We start from the raw sequence: 8,022 nt of genomic DNA, 5'->3' as shown, positions 1-8,022 counted from the left end.
TCAGTGGACTTAAACTCCAGGTATTAGGTGCTAAAATTTAGATTCTGATAATTGGAATATGATATTTTGGCTTAGGTAGGTACTTAAACGTTTTCAGCGACATAATAAGATTAATAAGTCAACACAGGGACAAATTGTATCTATCTCTTGTTGCTTGTTGCTTAGTTTGCTAGGGAAATTTACGTCGACAGGAATCTACCCTTGGCAGGCAAGCATGGTGGCACGATAGACGATAAAACGTCAGGACGTCCTTTTCGCACTTACATATAGTGCGTAAAGGACGGCCTGAAGTTTTACCGTTTATCGCGCGACCATGATTACCTGCCCTCTGACCGTCTAGTTCGAGTTGTGTTCTCGCGCGGGTCCATAATCCATACTTATTTGCACAATGCTAACAGATCAGACTTTGAGGCATTAAGAGGGGGTCGTACGAAATCCTCGAAAAGTGCATTCGGCGTTTAACAAATGCTGCTCACATTTCTAAATTAAATGAAATAAAATAAATAGAGTTATTATCTTAAAGAGTGTGTCTACAACTTTTGACTATTCAGAATCTCTAATTATTAAAGGTATAATAAATAAACACACGCAAAGTTGACCTAAAATGAGAAAAACGTATGTCGCCGTTTAGTAAACTTTGTTAAAAAATTCAATACTTTAGTTATAACATTAAGTGATTCTAAAAGCCAGATAAATGGACTAGAAGTTTTGAGGTTTTTTATATTTTTCCTCTCAAAGGCAACAAAGAAATTTTACCTTAAATTTAAACTATCGTAAAATTTCCATACATTCGCCATTGCTGTCAGAATTCTCCTTTCGATTAGATGCCGTGAGCGGCTCATCGGAGGCAGACGTGTCGCCGGTCGCTCCGCGTTGACAATTAAATTTGACAAATATTTTGACAGAAAATGGTGTACGTACACGAAAAACCATACCAGTGTAAAACTGTGCTCAAAATAAATAGGGTAAATCAAATATGTCAGGTGGAGATCCAATCTCATTTAAAATTTAAAGGTGCATGGCTTGTGCATAAAAAATAAATAAAAATATATCACATTATTAAAGAAAATAACGAACACAACCGAATGAGTATAAATGATTTCATTCTAGTTCGGTTAAATTGAAAAAAGTTTCATGTTTTGTTTTACTCATTGGAATACATTTTCATTACGCTGGTATTAACAGTACGTCATTTTAAAAATATATATGACAGTACCTACGTCAAATTTTGTCAACCAAACTTCACAGGTTGTATGTAAACAATTACAATTTAATTTATTCATACATATTCAGATACGTATTAATCGATTCTTACTTAGAATAGAAAAAAGGGGAATGCGAGCGGGTATAGGTATAGTGCTTCTGGTTCAAATTTAATTGTGTATATAAAAAATGACTCAATTTCATTAAAGATTTACTTTGTGCATACCGCGAACACGTAACCGTAAGTTGAAAACAATAATAATTATAAATCACCTAAATACATCGTTGTTTACAAAGCGCTTGTTTTGAATGGCACTTCTCCACTCAACTAGACCAAATATTCATGGAACACCAGCTGGTGACCAGCATAAATGACTATGAACAGCCGTGCAAAAATATCTGATTTTCTATAGGGGGCCATAAGTATATGACGACATGTTCCCGGCAAAAATTTGTGATGCTCCGTGACCGGCAAAAACATCGTCTCTCTTTCTAGCGTCTCGCGAGCGTATAGCGTCGGGCCAACTGTATGGAAAAAGACGCCGCGTCAGCGCGGCCATACAGTTGGCCCGACGCTACGATCGCAAGACGGTAGATGTGGGAGGGTCCTTATCCGCATACATATCTGATCGGGTCGCTTAAAAATATTTGATTCTTTATAAAAACCTAAATTACACTCTCACCCGCATAAATATCTATCCATTGTTAAAGCAAATATATATCTTACGGGCTAGAAATCATTAATATGTAATTAAAGTGCAATAATAAACCCTACCTGGTTGCCTTACAGCCGTAAATTGTATGAGGTGATTTGACAGTTCACAAAAACGGTATAGACTTGTGTCATTGGATATGTCTGTCTCATCTGTTCTTAAATTATGACAAGTAAACTTATTGCAAATCTAGTATCAGAAGCCTTTATAGGTACAAGCTTTTATTCAACTTGCCTTGTTAGTTATGTTAGTTTGAGTCAAAACGTAGAAGCTAAATTTGACCCACTTTCCGGTTTCCAATTGAGCTGAAATTTTGCACACATATGTAAATCAAGTGACAATGCAATATTATGGTATCATGGAGCTAATCTGATGATGGAGCAGAAAGATGATCATAGGAACTCTGTTATGAAACGTCGTATCCTCATTGAGTCAGGGGTTTTTAGAAATGTCTCGGAGAGCAATAAATATTTTTTTTGCAAAAATAACATGATAAATTGGGAGGTGTAATTATTTATTATCTCTTACATAGCATTAAGAAGAAAAACCGACCAAGAGCGCGTCAGTGTAGGGTTCCGTAGTTTCCGACATTTTACATTCCGTAGTTTCCGACATTTTACATAATGACAATTTAATAAATACCGTAATTTGGGGTGAAAAGGGTTCCGGGGGTATATAATGTTATTATATTTCTTGACATATTCCTTCTATTTTCCGGAATCAAAGTAGGAAAATAATATATTAGGTTTTTTAGGGTTCCGTAGTCAACTAGGAACCCTTATAGTTTCGCCATGTCTGTCTGTCCGTCCGTCCGTCCGTCCGTCCGTCCGCGGATAATCTCAGTAACCGTAAGCACTAGAAAGCTGCAATTTGGTACCAATATGTATATCAATCACGCCAACAAAGTGCAAAAATAAAAAATGGAAAAAAATGTTTTATTAGGGTACCCCTCCTACATGTAAAGTGGGGGCTGATATTTTTTTTCATTCCAACCCCAACATGTGATATATTGTTGGATAGGTATTTAAAAATGAATAAGGGTTTACTAAGATCGTTTTTTGATAATGTTAATATTTTCGGAAATAATCGCTCCTAAAGGAAAAAAAAGTGCGTCCCCCCCCCTCTAACTTTTGAACCATATGTTTAAAAAATATGAAAAAAATCACAAAAGTAGAACATTATAAAGACTTTCTAGGAAAATTGTTTTGAACTTCATAGGTTCAGTAGTTTTTGAGAAAAAGACGAAAAACTACGGAACCCTACACTGAGCGTGGCCCGACACGCTCTTGGCCGGTTTTTTATTATTATTATTATTGGTATTTAGGACAACAGCCGTAAATATTCAACTTGCATAGGTATTTTTACATAGTCTTAGGCCAATAACAGTTATCTGTTGAGTGAAAAGTATTATACACAATATGTTACTAAAAAAAAATGTGTGAATATTTAAAATTACAGTGAAAATGTGCAAGCCACACATTTTTATTTACAGTTTCATGTCTGTCAAAGTTGACGTTCAAATTTATTGGATTTTTACTCATTGTAATCGTTCATTATCCTTTTGAATGTGTATACACTTCTAAAGTTTATGTATAACAGAAAATCATAAGACATATTTTCATTTTTATAATGGTTTTCATGAAGAAAGCGATGCAACTGTGTTGGGGAATTTTTACGGGATGAATAAATATCCGCGGCCTGAGGGGTGAATGGGATCAGGAATGGGGGAATCGGGTCGCAAAGGGGGTGAATAGGTTTACGAAGGGGCTGATTAGGGTCGGAAGAGGGGTGAATTGGGATGTGTGGTCAATGCTTGTCACATTGTATAAAATATATATAACTTACCTAAAGTGGTATTTTTATGAATGACCTCTCTGTATATGGACGCAATTTATACGTCAATGTATTGCTTCGTAGTTAGACTAGATACAAGAAATTAACACTTAGAAATGTTAATCACACTTCTGTCTACCTCCACGTTTCTACTTAAGTCCGCAAAAATCACCCATGGTTGCTATAATATAGACGGATTACTTTAAAATAAAAATCATAAGTATGAAACTATACAACTAGGGAAGAAAGTCAGTCAGTTTATGTTTGATCACATCGTTTTTTTTCTGCGTACATTATTTTATTTATTTATTCCTTATTGCACATAAAAAAATAAGTACAAATGGTGGACATAATGCCTTAAGGCATTCTCTACCAGTCAACCACTGGGTTAAAAAGAAACATTTCATACGTGCAGGCATCGTGACAGAAAACAATAATCCTGATATCACTTATTTTGTTACCTTTTTAGATTTTTAGCAGGAAAAGACTAAAAAAAGTTGATGGTCCCATTTTTTTTCTTCCTTAGTTACGTTACGTTGACCGATTTTGGAATTTATACTTCTCTAACTCCTACATTTAATGGGTAAAAATACCCATTAAATGTAGAAGCTAGAGAAGTTTAAATTCCCAAATTGGTCAATGTAACCCCAGTTTACGGTAGACACCGTCAACCTATTCTAATAATTCTCTTTTTATTTGAAAGAAAATTCGTTACGATAATATGCATATAAAATATGCAATCTAAGATAAAAAATACTTTTCATATAGTTACAAACTTAGTTCAGATTTTTTTTGTACAACATGTGTACAACTTTTAAAAATTGTTCTACCTATCAAGTTCAAAATAATTTTCCTAGAAAGTCTTTTTTCTACTCCCGAACTATGTATTATTCGTCATTTACAGGGTCGTGCATAGATCTTTAAAACCCTACATAAAAGTCTATTCCCCAAAGCCAGTGTCCGCCGGCTGTCCGCGCATGCGCGCAGTATCGAAAAAACTGAAAACGCATTGTTTGGCTCTGTAACCATGGCAACGCCTTATAACGATACGGCGCGCGTGCGCGGGAAGGCTTTGGGCAGCTGAGCTGACAGTGCAAACCTTTGCGTCAAAATACAGGAAACAGTGTGAATTTCACGAAAGTTATTCAAGAAACCTATTAAAAACTAAGTGCATGGTCGTAAAAAAAGTATTGTATGCAACGGTGTTTAACGCCCTTATGGCCTGAAATACGGCATACGGCAGTGATATTGACATTGACATATGCTTTTTCGTATTTTGATAGTATTTTGACTGCACTGTCTTTTTTGCCATGCTAATTTGAACCTTATCTCTGAGCGATGTTTTTTAATTTTCAGTTACATCACAGATGTGTATGACATGACATCTAGGTATTTAGCCATTTAAAAGAAACTACAAGGGGCTTTAAAGACGTAGCGACTGCAACTGGTACAGGGCCCAAGCCATAATTTAAAATTATATTGTGATTTTTATATGTATTTGTGGTTTATTTAAAACTAAGTATGAGTTTCAACATTTTCAACTCAAGGAACTGAAATTAAGAGAAGGGACTCGGGAATTGGGTAAGATCAAGAGTCTGATGCAGATGGCGATGGCAGTATTGGATAAGATAAGATATGCGTCGATATTCCCTGTCTTTCTTTGTGTCTCTGACATGACTGCTGCTAGCTGTACTCTATTCATTAGGTTTTTATTTTATACACATACTTTATTTTTGTATCAAAATAAATGATAAATTGATAAAAAACCTAACGACCAAAAAGAATAAAGTACCTATCTGTTAGTCTTTAATACACCCCGCATATACGTAATGCACAGCACAGGCCTCCGAAGACCGGCAGGGCAATCATGGTCGCGCGATAAATGGTATAACATCGGGCCGTCCCTATCGCACTTACAAATTCTATTCTATTCTATTCTATTCTATTCTATTCTAAATAGTGTGATAGGGCTGATGTTTTATCATTTATCACGCGACCATAATAATTGTCTGCCTGGAGGTAACGGCCTTTAGCCCTTCACACACGTCTTTGAATAATGTTTGCGGGGATAGGCAGGCTGACGATTTTCAATCTAAGTATAGAAAAGAAACGCAAAATGTAGTGCAAAGTAATTTGAAATACACCTAGATAAACAATCAATTGAATAAGGAACGTTATCTACATATTTAGGTAAATTAAATTCACATGAGACATGAACAGAGAAGGAAAGCTAGATGATGCGTATTTTTTCTCTGTCTTCTTGTATGCTACCTTTTTACAGTTTTAATTTCTCAAAGGAGGTCAGTAGTTGACTACAAACTCAAAATAACACTCTTGAAAAAAATTAAGGGTCACTGACCTTTCACAGTAAATTGAGGTAGTGTGAGTAAAGGGTGTTTGTGTGTGTAATGGGGTAATTTGACAGATTCTGAAAATTCTCCCTGCTCTACCCCCTCTTAAGGCATGCCTTCTTGAGATTACATAAACTGTGAAATTCTGTCATACTTATAAATGTCATAATAATGAATTACAAGCAGCGGCACGTAAGTTTAGCGCTGAGTGAAATGTGGAGGGGATAGCTAAAGCTCTGCTGCGTAATATGGGGACGCGTACCCTTCGCCCCCTGTAATCCCCTGAGCGACCTGTTTTTGACTTCTGCGCAATGACGGTCAGCGCTAAACTTACGTGCCGCTATTTGTAATACTACTCTACGCCCAAAGTTTGAAAAATGCAACATCTACTCTGATTTTCCTGTAGCGTCTGTTTTTCAGTCACTTTTAAGGTTGTCTGTTTAGTGAAGTAAAAAACTGGTATGGTATGTTTGTTACAAAACTTTTATTGATATGCACTATTTTAAAAATAAGGAAATAATAGGTACGTAAAGATATAGTACATTACATCAGAGGCCGGGAAAATGAGGATTTCCGGGCAAGTGGGTATAAACCCGGATAGGGATACGAGGCCGGGAATCCGTTTTCACGCCGAGGCATGTATAGTGCTTTTCTCAAACACAATGAAATAAAAAAAAATGCTCTAAAGGACAATATTTATAAAAAAAGTTACTTTGCAGGCCTAGGCCTAAAAAATAATATGAAATCCCTTTACAGTCCTCTCGAGTTGTTGCGCCCAAAAAGCGATACTTCCCAGCCCATTTTAAGGAACGTAAAGACAATATTTCATTGCATGTTTGAGAAAATATATTTTTTTTGATACTTTACATTCTACTTTTAAAGACTCAATGACATGACATAATTTAAATATCACATGTAATTTACAAATACATAAATAATTATGAATTTGCCCTTTCAAATATGTCTTAATCTATAATTTCTTTTCTGCTTTCTGCTTTCAAATTTGATTATCTATTTGGAATTTTCGGATGGTCAATATAAGGCTATTCCCTCTAGTCTTACCAGTACCGCGTAGTTTTACCAATTGAATCACTGGGAATTTTCTTCCCAATAGACTTTACTGATAGTAAGGGCTAAGCAATAGCTAGGTTGGGTTTAGTAAGTAAGTAAGTAAGTTTATTGCAAACCATGGTATTTACATAGATGTTACAAATTGTGGATAGTTACACATGGACCCCGGTGGGGTGTAGCAATTTTTCTTATAACTAGTTTCTATAATATACATAATTACACATTAACTTAAGGAGCTTTTATGATAAAAGGTACCTTTACAGTGTGTGGATTCCATACGGGCGAATAATGTATCCAGTTATAGTATCTAACCATACAAATCATATAATACGAGTATAATCATTTTATTAAAAAGTGTTGTTAATTAAGAGTAATTATTTTTTTAAATCTGACCAAGCAGCAATGTACGCCGTCCATATTAACTTGACATGACATAAACGTCATGTCGTAATGACGTTTAGGTAGGTACGCTAATTGATGTGGACGTAATACATTGCGGGCTGAATTATTATGTATGAAAAAAAATATCTCATCTATTCAATAAAAAAAACCGGCCAAGAGCGTGTCGGGCCACGCTCAGTGTAGGGTTCCGTAGTTTTCCGTATTTTTCTCAAAAACTACTGAACCTATCAAGTTCAAAATAATTTTCCTAGAAATTTTTTATAATGTTCTACTATTGTGATTTTTTTCATATTTTTTGAACATAGGGTTTAAAAGTTAGAGGGGGGGGGACGCACTTTTTTTTCCTTTAGAAGCGATTATTTCCAAAACTATTTATATTATCAAAAAACGATCTTAGTAAACCCTTCTTCATTTTTAAATACCTATCCAACAATATATCACACGTTGGG

Source organism: Leguminivora glycinivorella, chromosome 2, assembly GCF_023078275.1.
Source record: "Leguminivora glycinivorella isolate SPB_JAAS2020 chromosome 2, LegGlyc_1.1, whole genome shotgun sequence".
Classification (NCBI taxonomy): Eukaryota; Metazoa; Arthropoda; class Insecta; order Lepidoptera; family Tortricidae; genus Leguminivora; species Leguminivora glycinivorella.
This window is presented reverse-complemented; position numbering follows the sequence as displayed.